This window comes from Triturus cristatus, chromosome 11 (genome assembly GCF_964204655.1).
Source record: "Triturus cristatus chromosome 11, aTriCri1.1, whole genome shotgun sequence".
In the NCBI taxonomy this organism is placed as follows: Eukaryota; Metazoa; Chordata; class Amphibia; order Caudata; family Salamandridae; genus Triturus; species Triturus cristatus.
In genome coordinates this window covers 56,785,008-56,799,894 of record NC_140594.1, presented here as the reverse complement: position 1 = coordinate 56,799,894, position 14,887 = coordinate 56,785,008, and the positions used below count along the sequence as shown (strand labels likewise).

The following is a 14,887-nucleotide window of genomic DNA, read 5'->3' as shown; positions in this document are numbered from 1 at the left end:
CCGGGGACGGAAAACCGAAAGGCGGACGCCCTGTCCCGTCAATCTGCAGTTAAGGAACCATTGCCTGCGACCGAGCGTTCCATCATTTCCCCGAGGATGGTATTGGGGGTTATCCAACCGGATACTTTCCTGAGGGGAATAAAGAGAGGGATCAGGTCATTCGCATGGCGGAGGTGGCTCCTCAGTCACAGAGAATGGCAGCTGAAGGACGGGATACCCCTGAAGGGCAGGTGCCTATTGATACCCACGCCTAGGCTAAGGAAACAAGCATTCATCTGGTGCCATGACTCTCCATGCGCAGGTCATTTGGGCTTTGAAAAAACGGTGGCTAGCATGGGACGGCATTTCTGGTGGCCAACCATGAGAGTGGATGTCAGGAGGTGGGGACAGGAGTGTCCTACGTGTGCTACCATGAAGGCCGACCATGGCCGAACCCAAGGGCTCTTACATCCACTTCCAACCCCGGATAGACCATGGGATAGCATATCACTGGACTTCGTGGTGGGCCTACCGGTAGACCAGGGGATGACGGCAATACTGGTGGTGGTGGATTACTTGACGAAAATGGGGCACTTCATCCCCTGCAAGAGAGTCCCTACGGCCGGGGAATTGGCGTCACTACTCCTAAAGAATGTGGTACGACTGCATGGATTACCTGGGGTGATCGTGTCGGACCGGGGGTCGCAGTTTACTGCGCAATTCTGGAAGACTTGGTGCACTGCGCTGCATGTTAAGACCGCCCTGTCCACCAGCTACCACCCTCAAACGGACGGCCAAACCGAGCGCCTGAACCAAACGCTCAAACAGTATCTGCGATGTTTTGTGGACCAGGGCAGGGAAGAATGGGTCGACTTGCTATGGGTTGCAGAGATAGCCTATAACAACGCCACTCACAGCTCCACACAGTCATCTCCGTTCTATAGCAACTATGGCCAACATCCCAGGTTCTTGCCATTTCTACATCCGTTCAGAGAGGACAGGATTCCCGCCACAGCGGACAGGGTGGCACACATGAAAAAACACATTGATGCGCTCAAGGGCTGTCCTAATAGAGGCCAAGAGAAGATACAAGGCTGCGGCAGATAGGAAGAGAAGGCCCGGGCCACTGTACCGCACTGGAGACTACGTCTGGATATCCACAAGAAACATGAGGTTTCGAAAGAACAGTGTGTTCCATCCCAAGTATATGGGCCCCTATCGAATTACCAAGTGTATGGGTCCCGTGAACGTGAAGGTGTGCTTGCCCCAGTCATTGCGGATACACCCTGTCTTTCATGTATCATTGCTCAAACCAGCACCCTCCAAGCCGTCTGGGACACCTCGGCCGGTATGCGTGGAGTCGGAGGTGGAGTATGAAGTGTCGGGCATACGGGCGTCCAAATGGCGCAGGGGGAAGCTGTGGTACCTGGTTGCGTGGAAAGGCTATGGCCCGGAGGAGCATTCATGGGAACCGGCTGAAGGGGTTCATGCTCCGCGCTTGGTCTCCTTGTTCCATCGGCGTTTTCCTGCCAGCGCTGGACCCGTGGGGAGCCGCTGAGAGGGAGGATGTACTGTCAAGAATTCCTGTCATACGAGGGGAGGAAAACGGTAACCGGCGAAAACGGACTACATCTCCCAGGATGCTTAGCGGTTGAGAGGTTATGTAAACAGGAGAGCTGTTACATAACTCAAGGGAAACACGCCCTTATGTAAACAGGAGAGCTGTTACATAACTCAAGGGAAACACGCCCTTATGTAAACAGGAGAGCTGTTACATAACTCAAGGAAACACGCCCTTATGTAAACAGGAGAGCTGTTACATAACTCAAGGAAAACACTCCCTATAAAGGGAGGAACCGGGAGGTACAACGCTGTCGGATATTGTGTTCACACCGACGTACCTGCTTCGTGAAGAGCAGTGTTCCGGAGTGGTGCTCCAGTAAGGCAAGAACGGAGGTAGGTCGAGTCGTTACTCCCTGGGCCGTGTCTTGCCCCATCGTCACCTGTGAAGGACCCGGAAGCTCTACCGGTCAACCATTGAGCTTCGCTTTTTGACTCGGCTGAGTCCAAGCGCAGTGGCGCTTTTGCTGGTTGGAGTCGTAACTCCCAGCCCGACCAGAGACACAGGGACTGCCAGCTGTAACGCACACCAGGAGGTGTTTGCCGCGTTACAGACTCGGAAGTCCACAGGATCGATCGAGCGGCTGCTCTCGGTTCAGTCTTCTTGCTTGTGATTGGGGTATCGGTGACGCATCACCAGGAGGTGACTCCGCGTCCCGGTGCAGTCTGAGGAAGAGGTTGAGCGGCTGCTCCCTTCAGGTAGAGACCCCGGCTGGGTGTTTCCCTGACTCCTCGATTCTCCCCAACACTCTTCGTGCCCCTCACAGCCTACCGATTGGCATTGTCGGCCATTTCATTTCTGCCCTCTTTTGGCATACGCCGGGACCGGCGTATATGCAGAGGACGGTTAGGACCATCCGTGCTGTGGGCTGGTAACGTACTTAGCCTGGAGGATTCCAGTGACTATAACTTTTGTTTATTCTTTGTATTATATTTGCCTTCATTAAAACAACTAACCCTTCACTAGTGGTTGCGTCCTCATTGTCGTGTCTGTTAAACGATCCTGAGACGTTCAGGGCGTTACATGAAGAACGAAAAAGGGGAGAGGGGGCTTTATTCTGAAAAATTATAAATACACTGTATGTAAGATATAGGGAATACTGATGTTCTTAATGTTTTCTTTAGAACAACTATTATTATCTATTTCTTTGATATTGCTTATACATGCAAGTCTCAGAGTAGGAGAGGAAAGGAGAGAGAGAAAGAGGTACCTTCCTAAGGGAAGGGGAATAAAAGATTGGATTTACACCCTTCCGTGAAATAAAAGGCTTTTCATGTCAATTGGAAAAAGAATAGCCGTGAGATTCCTAGTTACATAACCCATGATTAGAAAATCCAGATTGCCCTGTGCTGAAATGAAAAGGGTGTTGCTAAGGAATACCTGTTTGAAGGTGACACGTCACGAGTTTACAGGTTGTTAAAACGTCTTTACAGATTCCTCTAGGGCAGCTGTAAGTTAGGACTTGGTCTACTGTATATGGAGTCTGTTGAATAACCAAAAGTAAAAATAAGACAAAACAATTTACAAAGTTGTCCTGTCTAAGATGACCTATTTGCTGTTTCTAAGTGAATAAAGGGTGTTGTCATCTCTTACCCTAAATATATGATAATTTTCAGTATCAAGGGTTTCTTGTATCGATAATGATCTGTCCTAGTTGGAATATTTCAGCGCCGGGTTACTATTGTCTCCTTGGTAAGTTTATACCTGAAGTATAAGAACACACAGTGTGGTGGTTCTAAAATAAGGGGCATTCACCGCTAAATGTATCTAAGATATATGATATATGGGTCTTACCTTCAGAGAAAGTATAGGAGGCAGGATGGTATTGTCCTTTTCTAAGGAGTCTTTTATTAGAGTTCACCACAGTAAATTTGAGAGACTGTGATTTTGATATACTTCTAAAAAATAAATCCGACAGAATTCCAATTATGTTTTAGTCAAATACAAGGTTATAAGGGAACAACAGCAAGGAGTTTCACATATTCAGATTGATTAGCATAATTTTATCATGTTGTGGGTATGTATTTTTGTTCATGGATATCCTGTCCTGTTTAAAAACATATAGGTGTTTCAGTATCGGCTAAAACTAGCTGGTATGAGAACTAAATTCATGAGATGTGACTACAGCTCTGTGTATCATTCGCTGATTATAGCGTATGTAAAGGTGTTGTGGATTACAAAAAAGCAGCTACCACATTTGTACTGCTGTTGATTTTATAGGGAGGAATGTACCTTCATGTGTGTTCTAATGAGGTAGGCATTTGCGTCACATAAATGGCATCGCCCGAAAGACCTAGAGTAGGCTTAGCCTATGTCTACGCACGTCGAGATTCAAATTTCTATCGCCGCTAATTTGTACTGGTAGATGTGTGTTGTCGCCGTATAAACCAGGCGATATGCGTGACGTGCAATAGGGCGCTATGATTTTTGAAAGCGAACTAGGATTGTAATATTGCTAATTTGGTGAGAGGAGGTGTAATTGCATATTTGTCCTAATGAGAAAGGCATCTGATTACATTTGATTGTATCGGTCGCAAGACCCAGGTGTGGCTAGCCAGATTCATGGGGGGCTAAATCCGTGAGGTGGGAGGGGAGAAGGAAAAGAATCTCAGTGTCAGAGTATACTGAATGTTAGCTCTAGTAAGGTAGGCACATAATCCTATCGCTACACGGCCCAGTATCGATAGTGTAGGCATATAAAGCTAGGTCCGTGAAATAAAAGGAGAGGGGGCTCAGAGTCTTGGTATCTAAGTTTGTGGAATCCGCTTACCTTCACTAATTCAGTAGAGCGTTGCCTTCTCTCGTTGTCGTCCGACTCAAAGTTTGTGCCGATCAGCTTTTAGCACGTTTAAATGTCCTGTATGTTATTGCGTGGTCTTGCGATATTTAAATTATTTCCGGTTCTGTGTGTCTGGTGTTATTGTGAACTTGGGCGACATCTTGGAAAGGGCATCTAAGGGTAGAGAAAGGCCGTGGAGTGAAAACAATTGCATCCGCAGAGCAACCCTTGTTGTGCACTCTGAATATAAAACAGAGGACAAGATACCATGGGAAAGTGATTTATTGGTATATGCATTCTGGTAGTAGTTATGTTGTGTATGAAAGGGCGCCATGTTCTATATTAAGAGCTGGAAGTCGAATTATACGCCATCTTTAAAGAGTAAAATATCTATGGTTGGAATCTTACTGTAAACTCGGACAACATCTTATAAGGGGCATCCAGTGACAGAGAGAAGTCCGTAGAGTGGAAATAGCATTAATCGGAGCGCCCCTTACTGTGTGGTCTGAGTATTGCAGAGAGGGGAGTATAGGTCCTAACAACTTGATATGTTAGGACTTCCTATATAGCAGTCTCGCAGTATAGAGAATGCACAGTGTTTTGGGATGGAACAATTGGGCGCCATCTTAGAAGAGTTAAATGATGCGAGAAAGCATACAGAGTATAGTAATGTGTACAAATCTTATGTGTGGATGCTCACATAAATATCGTTTAAAGTCAGGAAAACTGATCTCAGTAAAAATTATTGCTTCGAAAAAGTACAGAGTCTGAGTATATATTCTGGGTATGCAGTGTTCTGAGATAGAACATATGGACGCCATCTTTAGAGGAGTCAATAATGCAAGAAGGCATACAAAGTATGATGGTTTGTATATAGATCTTATGTGCGAATACACTTGCATACAGTGTATTTATAATTTTTCAGAATAAAGCCCCCTCTCCCCTTTTTCGTTCTTCAATGGTCCTGAGGAAGGTGATTTTAATAACATTTTCACCGAAACGTACGTAGACCAGCCACTTCACAACTGGACAACAAACTCTATACGGATCAACTTAAATCAAATAAGAGAAGAAACTTAATTTGCTGTCACAATCATCACAGCAAACTCTGACAAACTACTCAAAAATCAATTTGCAGTTGACCCATCCAGTTGTGTGCTTTTATAAGTTTCTTTCTGTATATTTCTCTGTGTGTAGTATGTTTGTTGGGATGCAAGAATAGTATGCAAGATGAAGATGTAGATATTTATGTCGTCTGTTGAGGGGCAAACCTAATTGCTCAAATATTGTGATTTGAGACCAATGTATTTGATGTTCACACTATTGATCACTTGTACTCACTTGTTTCCAGAATATTTGTAAATCACAAAAAAGAAAATATAGAAATGAAATATGAATATATTTTTGATACAAATTTTTTTTGTTTCTTGTTAAATAAAAAAACAAAGAAAAAAAGCAATAATTGTGTGTAGACATTGTATTTATGGGGAACACTGATGTGCTGTTATTTTGATTTTTGAGAGTATTTACCAGAAAAAAAGAATGAAAGATCGGTAAAGAGGTAGAAATCTTATATATTTGCAGTGTTAGTTTGCACAGCTAGCGTGACACTCGTTCAAATAACAGTTGAAGCTTTCCACTTGTCTGTTGCACTGCGGATCACAAAGGGCACATACAATGTGTTTGATGTGGTACATTTGAATATATTCCTTCATGTCCTCAGGCACCATTTGCACCTCATTGTCTGTGAAGAGATTGTCATGGAAACCCTCTTTCTTGAAGAAATCCTACAAGAAAGTCAAAACAGTTTTAGCTATGACATCCTCTGTGAATTTGACTTCAGGACACCTTGAGTGATAGTATTTTAATACCAAAGCATATTTCATGTGAGCAGGCAAGACACTGAATGGTCTGACAGTATGGTTTTTCGGGCCACAGAACAGGGTGCATGGGCAGACAGGTAGTAGACACATTTTTATCATCGTACGCACATTTTTTGTATTCTCTAACCCAGGCTTTGGCATCCCCGTCCAAGCTGTAAGGCCACCAATAATATGTTCTCAACAGATTCTTAAGGGAAAGCATGCCCATATTATCAAGGTGCCTACTTTTTAAAATGGTAGGCAAATGCTTTTACTTGCAATGTATGCGTCATCTTTTATGACGTGATTTCCCGCTTCGCTCAGTTCCTGTGCCCCGTGACAAAATGAGATATCCCCCCATCAGTTAGATATTTTTAAATATCTGCAGCTAGCCGGTCCTTTTTTGAAACCCTAAAAAATGACTGATTCCTCAATTCATGAAGAGCTGAGAGTACATCAGCCTCCTCATCTTCCACTTGCCCCTTTCCCACGTTGTAAGCTAAAAGCACACGAGATGAGTAATTCTTCCTAGGTACATATTTGACCTCAAAATGATATTGTTCAGGGTTTGTGCATTGCTGGACTATCTACGTCGTAGCAGATACCTTCCTCCAGAGGCTAATATGGTGCTAAAGGTATATGTGAGGATGCATTTGTGTCCTCACACGTGATGTTTGAAGTGATCGATGGTTCATGCACAAGCCAGCTCTTCCTGGAATACTTGTGCTCAGTTCCTGAGGCGAAGGCATTGTTCCTGTACAGAAGAATCTTCAGAAATCAAACGAAAGTTCTTTCCTTTTTTATTCTTTATTTCTTTCACCTTAGTTTAAGTTCATTATAGACTTCCCAAAAGAACATTTAGATTTACTTTTAGAGCAAAAGGGGAAAATAAAGGTATGATTTTATTCACTTGCGCAGCTCTCTCCCTCTACTTCCCGATACATAATTTCTGCATCTTCCAAAATGTTCATGTCAGTCTTTATTTTTATCTGCTGGTTGCCATGGAGTTTTAAGTTGGGGCCCAACACTTCCACTTTAGCATACTCACAGTCTGGGTTTAAAAAACATTTCACATATTTCCATATCTGTGCTTCTGACCAGGCATGGTGGAATTCATTCATTAGTTCCTGCAGATTGTGAACAGCACCCAACCCTTGTAGCTGATGCCCACAGTAATGACATATTCTTTATTTATCCCAGGGAGGTTTTAATCTTGAAGCATTAGCAATGGCATTTTTGATAGATTCATGGGCTCCCTGCTGGCAATCCCCCACACAGTCATGCCCCTTCCGGATTATTACACTCAGGGGTCCAATTTGCCAGCAAAATCTTCCACTTTTACTGCAGGATTCACACAACTTGGTGTAAGACAACAGTTTCTCCCTCGAGTAGGGGGCTGTCGCCATGCTAATTGCATTTGTAAATGCTTCTTTCTGCACTATCCCTTCAGATGCATTGGAGAGTCCTGGATAGTCCTCTCTTGCCTGAAAGAAAGAGCATTTGTCCACACATAAACCAAACGTTCCTTGAATAACCATGAATACACCATGCAGTCTGACCACATGAGACTCAATATCCATAGTGTAGACACAAATATAACCTCGGAAACATTTGTAAGTGCTTGTACATTTGTAATATGGCTCTCTGAAAGACTGAGGACGCTGGTGCTAAAGTAAACTGCATCGTTTTAACACAAAAAGATCAAAAGGAGTAATAAATGTAGTCTGCACTCTGAAATCCTGTGTCTTCTGCTTGGTGATGTGCATTCCTAAGGTCAAGTATGGAAGGACCTATAATATGGAAATCATCTTGTGGTTGTTAAGAGGCAGATAATTGAGGTAAGATGCAATAATTCAAACCTCTCAGGTCAGTACATAAACATAACTTTCTTCTACTCTTTTCAGACAACACAATGGGGGATACCTGCTCAGCAGACTCTACTTCTGTTATGTCCGGAACAACCATTTCCTCCAGCCTCACTTAAAACTCCTCCCTCAAACTGATGGCTAAAGTCTTAAGCATTTGTGTAACAGGAGTAGAATTTCCTTTCAAAGTAATCTTATGTTCACACTCTTGCAATTTTACCAAAGAGACACAAAACACTGGGAAACACTTGCACAGATTTTTGCTTCCATTTTGTTCACCTAACACCATCATTTGTTCAGAATGACACTGTTTTAAGACCATCTATATTCTATGCTAGTCCCGCCAGCCTAGTACACACGCCTACCTTTGCGTGCCACATGTAGTTTTATATAGCATGACATTGTACTCGAAGGACACTGCTCTCACATCACGCTCCTCCAACTCTCTCACCACTTGGCTGGGAGTCCTAGTCAACAATTTCTGAGTACCAATGATGTGCAGTAATACTGAATCTGCAATTATTCTAAACCTTTTTCAACAATTAAGGAGGGGCCTAGCCAATATTGGCAGCACATAAAATCTTTATCAGGGCTTGCTGAAGTAAAGTGAGTGAGTACAGCTTTTTACATGCCTCTGTGATGCAGCCGTACTCCTAGAGGCCGCAGACCATTAGCAGTTCAGATAAAAACAGTAGCACTTGCATATTCCTAAAATGCGCGTGTAGGAAGGTGGATATCTGACTATGGTTACCCCCAACTTTTTGCCTAGTGTCTAGCTGGTTTTTCGACTTAGTTGGCCTGAGATCCTGCCATTCAGGGTCTCAGGCTGTCTGCTCTCTCTTTAAAATGGACTCCATGTACCCTAGGTACATAACCAATTGGTAAGGATCACCTTATTGAACCCTGTACAGTGTACCCTAGGTACCCAGGGCATAGGTGTACCCTAGGCCTCCCAGGGGCTGCAGCATGTATTATGCCACCCCTGGTCTGGCCTTCCAATCAGACACAACTGGCTGATCACTCAGCTGGGGCAAGGTCGTGTAATCACCCCTTGCTTAGATATAGTATGCCTATATCTACCCTTATATATAGACACATGTGTACCTATCAGTCACTCCTATGGCAGGCCTTAACAATCCTGGAGGCAGAGTGCTTGGTAACATGTGAGATGGTGCTCTAGCATGAGCTGAGCCTGTCTGCAGCTTTCGGAACCATGTCCTTATAGCTGTTCTATGATATAGCCTACCATATACTCTTAAAGTGCCTTATAATCTTAAACGGTTATGGTAACTATGGTTTGGCTTTATCAAAACATGTCGTGTAAGGTGTCTAACACTTTGGAATAATACCCCCATACCATTTCTGGTGATGAGGATATTATTCCTCCCTTCTAGAGGGAGAGACATGTTAAAATCCTACTTTGCTGTTTAACTCTAACCAAAGCCTCAGCATCACAAAATGGATGCTGCTGCCACAGACACAAGTCTGACCTCCTGCAGCTGGGAGTGATCCCAGCCAGGGAGGCCTGGACAATAGGTTTCCTGCTTGGGGAGGTGCTAGCACCTCCCCAGACAGCCTTTAGTGTATTGGGGCAGGGTGAGCTGAAAGGAATGAGACATGCCTGGGGCACACAAGGTGTTCCTTGCATAGTCCAGTTCAAACCGGCGCTGGGGCACTCCAGCCCCAGCTCTGGCGCGAAACTGGACAAAGGGAAGTGGGTGTAACCACCCCCTCCCAGGTCCCACCCATAAGGCGTGACCTAGCAGGTATCCCAGCCCCCCAGATTAGTATAAGAGTGGGAGTTGGGCCTCAAGACTTTAGATTATCCTGAACCTGCAAAACTGAACAGAAACTCTGGACCTTCGACATTCGACGAAAGAAGAAGACTGAAGAATCTCCCTTGTAGCCAAGGAGTGGCTACCCTGTGCAAACAGGCACCATCAAGAGACTACCCTTTGCTTTGCGACCGTTCTACGAGGAACCGACTGCAGAGCCCGACCAGAGCCTTGACTTCCAGACTTCTGCGACCCTCATCCACATCTACAGCAGAGCTGAGATCCGTGGAGGCGACGAGCGACGTGGGACCGGCTACCTGGAAAAAGTGGCTAGTAACTTACAGCGCAGCTTCTGAGGTACCCTCGAAGTTGTGCACCGGGGATTGAGAAGCCCCAACCCCAAGCACCATCTGCACCGAAGATCAGCCCCCCACACTCCACGAGTCCTGCGTGGGGCCCTTCAGCATTTTCCTGCTTGCCGCGTCTGTCCGGTTGCTTGCCCGCTGGCTAGTGGCCTCTGTGACGACGCACCCTGAAATCTTCTGCGCTGGTTTGGCTCCTCCAGACTGGCTCCCGCTTCTCTGCAAAGAAGAAGCACCCCAGACCTTCCTGGTCTGCACCAGAAGCAAGTCCTTCGTTCTTCGTGGGTTCCGCTTGCCAAGGCTTGGTGAGTCCTAGTCCAACTTCGACGCCGCCGACAGCAAGAGCCTTCGTGGGACAGCTCGCCTCCTGGTCCTGGTCGTCCTCGACGCTTCCTGGTCCTCCTGGCTGCAGCGACAAGCTTCACCTTCACCTGCAAATCTTCACGACATCGCCTGGTTCCTTCCTGGTTCCACGTGGTCACTGGCTAGTGACCTTGACTCTGTCCCTTCTGCTTGCAGGTTTCTTCTCTTCTTGATCCCAGCCTTGGGATCCACCGGACACTCTTCACTGACTGCCTGTCAGCATCTTTCTTCAGGCATCCATAGGAGTCGACGACGAAAACGACGCATCTTCACCCCTATGCACCCGCAGCCTGTGGGCTAGGTAACTTGGGTACTCCGGTGCTCATCAGGATAGTGACTATCCTAGTGTCTAGTTTTCAAGTCTCAACTTCCTAGCTACTCCGGAAGTGTCCTAAATCTACCGTTTTCTAAACTGTACTATTGCTATTGACTTTTACGCATTACGCGTGAGTGTTTCCACTCTGCACACGAATCCCGTGGGCCTCCCACTTCCTAACTAACGCTAGTGTAGGGTAGCCCCAGCGATTCCCTAGGCCTAGGCCTACTCTATTTCCGTGACAGTGGTTCTTATACCACTTACTTAGTATATGGTTTGCGTGGCCCCTAGGGCCTAACTGTATTACTTACCTGTGTGACTTAATGTATGCATAAATAAGACTGTGTTGTACTTACCTCTAATCTCATAAAGAGTGCTGAGGGTTTGCTTAGAATAAATACACTTTATTTTATATATATATCTGTTGTGGTGTCCTTTCATTTGGTATTCAAGGGATTATATATGGTATCACAGCTGGCTTCACATGCCATTCAGAGTTTAGCCTAAGACTGCTCTTGTCCATGCTACCACTAGGATAGCTGGTCTATAAGGTTGACTTTACAACCAATCACCATAAGGGTATTTGGACTGATATAAGGTGTACACTATAACTAGTGACATCATACATCAGGCCAACTTCTCACAGCGCGCCCTAAGTAATTTGCCTAAAGGTACCTAGCCTAGTTCTGTATGTGTAGCATGTATGTGTGTAGCTATGTGTATTTGTAGCCAAGAAAACCCTCGGGGAGAACCAGCCCCCTCACCTGATGGTTGAGAACGAAGGACCCTGTCTCGGCTTCGAGGATGACTGCCCGCAATGGATGTCAGACCCATGTGTTGTGAAGATGTCAGCTTGGAAGGAATTCTCCTCTATTTTGCAGGGGGGGAATAAGAGTCTTATATACTAAAGTGGTCACTCCAGTGTTTCTTCTAGAATCGATATGTTTTGAAAACAACCGTAAATGTTTTGGAAACAATCATGAATGTTTTTCCAAACAAATGTGATCATGCACAGCTGGCTGTTGGTAAAGGATGAAAAAAGTGGTGACCCTTATACAGAATAATTATTCCATTCCTGGGGACATGTTTGTTAGTCGGGTACAGGGATTATTATGACAGAGTAGAGAGAGTCTGGTGTCTAAGAGAGAGGAGCAAGCTACTAGGTAAAAGGTCACCTGTTTAGAATTGTTATTGTCGTTTGGATGCGACAATGTATTTAAAATGGGGTATACATGACAGGACTATCCTAACGGACATGACAATTTCATGGAGTCTGAAACCCGAAGTACCACGGTCAGTCACTATATGTCTTCCAAGAATATATATATGGAAATATTCTGCTTTAATTATGTAATGAAGTAGTAGGTACCCTCGCAGACTTTTTATGTGGCTGACCGGTTGCAATACCATGGTTACCAACTAGATGTCTATGCAGAGTTTGCATAAAGACAAAAGGATGCTGCAGTGAAACCCACAAGTGAGATATTCTTGAAAGCTTTACTTGCAGATTCTGGGTTGCAGTACCACTGTCAGAAGCTAGATGTCTTGATAGAGGTTATACATAAAAGAAAAGCTGTATATACTACTCCAGGAAATGGATGTGAAAGTTTACAGTGGTGTGTCTCATCGGTGATATAATCAATGATGTGATTTATTATATAAAATGTATTGCCATATCTATAGCTATGAGCAATACATTTGAAGGTGTTATGGTTGTGCATCTGGCCATGATCTAGGGGTTTTCAATATTTGCCTCACTGATAACACCCCTTTAACTGTTTTTTTCCAGATACTTTTTACGCTTGTTTAGTGGTAACTCAGAAGACAACCTTAATGGTTAATGTTACTTAACAAATGGTTTGCAGTTATTTATTGGGCATTTTATAATGATCTACTTTAACAACTGCCTAGAAATTTTTTTTTAATCGAATGATCTGGTACCTATTGTGCGTGGCTGTAGTCTCTGGTCAAGGAGGTGGCCGTCAATATCACCCTTCCCCAGTACTGAAGTCTACGGTACCTGCCAGACATGACTTGTGCCAGTGGACTCGGTGGGCCCAGTGTTGATAAAGTCCACGCTGTGGCTGTAGTGCTCCTGGCTTCGTAGCTGATGGGCACCGCTGCAAACAAGCCTAGCGTTCAGTGGTCACTCAGTGAAGCCTTTGGCCACACTTTGTAGCAGTCCCACTAACACCAGGACCTGTAATATGCTGTAAACCTGTAGAGATGAAGTTAGTTTAATACATACATGAAATGAAACCAATTTAAACTACATATGATTACAGTTGTATTATTTTTTTCATAGTTTGTCTGTGGCACTTTAGACACTGCCCAATCTAATGCAGATCAGTCTTGGTCCCATCCCGTAAGAAGCAATCCCACCCGTACTGCTAGGCCATGTTACCTCTGCATGGGAACAAAAACAACACAAATGGTGTTTCATCAGTGTTAGGCCTCCTCAGTGTGGTGCCGCTTGAATTCTGTCGCACTGAGAGCCTGATCCCCAATTCTAGACGCACTTGAGCCACGTAGGGCAATTCTCTGAGAAACATATAAGGTGATGGATGGACTGCTTGAATACATCTCAGTTATTATTGTTTGTGTTTTTTTTTCTTAGAGATTATGACAGGGTCTCATGTCCTTAGTTTGCAGAAGAGTTGCTCCTTTACCCTCAAGTATGACATCAAAACAATCTGACTCCTTCCCAAGGCAGAGCAGTAGAAACAATGTTCCTCATCACCACTCACACACAGCAGAGAGAACCTGCAGGGAGAAGTTTCTATCCAGAGCACTGAACTTATGAACATTGTGGCAGGTATGTGTTTGTATTGGGACTTTGTACAGTGCAGACTCAGCTGGAAGGCAATGGGGTGCTGTGAAAGGTGGCTATAGAAGGATAGGGACCCAACGGAGACGTGTGCTTCGCAACAGTAGGGAGAGTTTAGAGGGACCAGTAGACCGGAGGCTCCAGCCGTAGTCTTCATTGATGGAAAGGCATTTTAGGAAAAGTAATTCGAGAGAGCAGACGATGAAGAGATGCATTGTAAAGCACAGAATGGGAATGTTCCTGTTGTTTTCATAGGGTAGAGACGTGCATTCAGATTCAAAGTGGGCAACGTCATGCTCCGCTGGTGTAGTCAGACAAAAGCAGCACTAGCCGCAGTGTGAAGTGCCTGAGAGCCCAGTTTGACAAACAGAAGTTTTCTAAGTGTGTGTTACTTCATTGAAGAAGCTGCCTTTTCACGAAGGTTTGACATTTCTCCTGAATAAGTAGTGGTCTAATTTCAGAAAGCACAGAGAGAAACCATCAGATGGGGAAATACAAAATTAAGATCCTCATTTCGATGTAGGGCGGACCGCCGCAGAGGTCGGGGGGGGGGGGGGATAGACTGCCACCTCAAGAAGCCCGTTGGGCGGCAGTCGGAATCCTATCCCCACAATTGAGGCGTTGCCTGCGCAGGCACTGCTGTAGGGATTAGGATGTGCCTTTCCAACTTCCTTTTCATGGCAGTAGGACCGCCATTAAAAGGCAGCCGGAAAGAGACTTTGGGGGCCCTAAGCAGGGCCCGTGTTCTCCGTGGGCCATTACTAAGTGGCCTGGGGGGCACATATAGTTCCCCACAGACATCCCTGAACTGTGTGCCAGGTACCACATGGTGTCTAGTACATGTGGAATAGATGTGCACAAACTTCTTTTTTTACTGCGGCTTGTGCAGCGGCCCTTTTCCTGGGCCGCAGATTAAGCTGTAGTAGAAAACCGCATTTTACTACTGACTGCACAGCGGTCCTATCGTAATTGGGCAGGTGGGACCACCGACTCATTGTTGGACAGGCAGCTGCCTGCGGCAATGACGGTCGGGCGGTCGTCCGAGCGCCATTTTAATGAGGGCCTAAATTTGGATTAAGAACATGTGTGTGGATATAAAGAAAAAATTGCAATAGGTGCAGGTAACCCTGTTGGCATT

General features: G+C 45.1%; 1 protein-coding gene across 13 annotated transcripts in view; it reads left to right on the top strand.

The window, feature by feature from the left end:
- Window positions 1–14,887, top strand: part of GNB1L (G protein subunit beta 1 like) — a 502,841-nt gene that overhangs the window by 161,880 nt on the left and 326,074 nt on the right. For 3 of the 13 annotated variants that reach the window (XM_085633683.1, XM_085633686.1, XM_085633689.1), the window contains exon 3: window positions 13,568–13,737. The exons of 8 other annotated variants lie outside the window; for them this stretch is intronic. The gene's annotated coding sequence lies outside the window, so the exon portion shown is untranslated. Of the gene's footprint in view, window positions 1–13,539; window positions 13,738–14,887 lie in introns of all 13 variants that reach the window. 2 more of the 13 variants (XM_085633685.1, XM_085633688.1) reach the window with 1 other exon arrangement.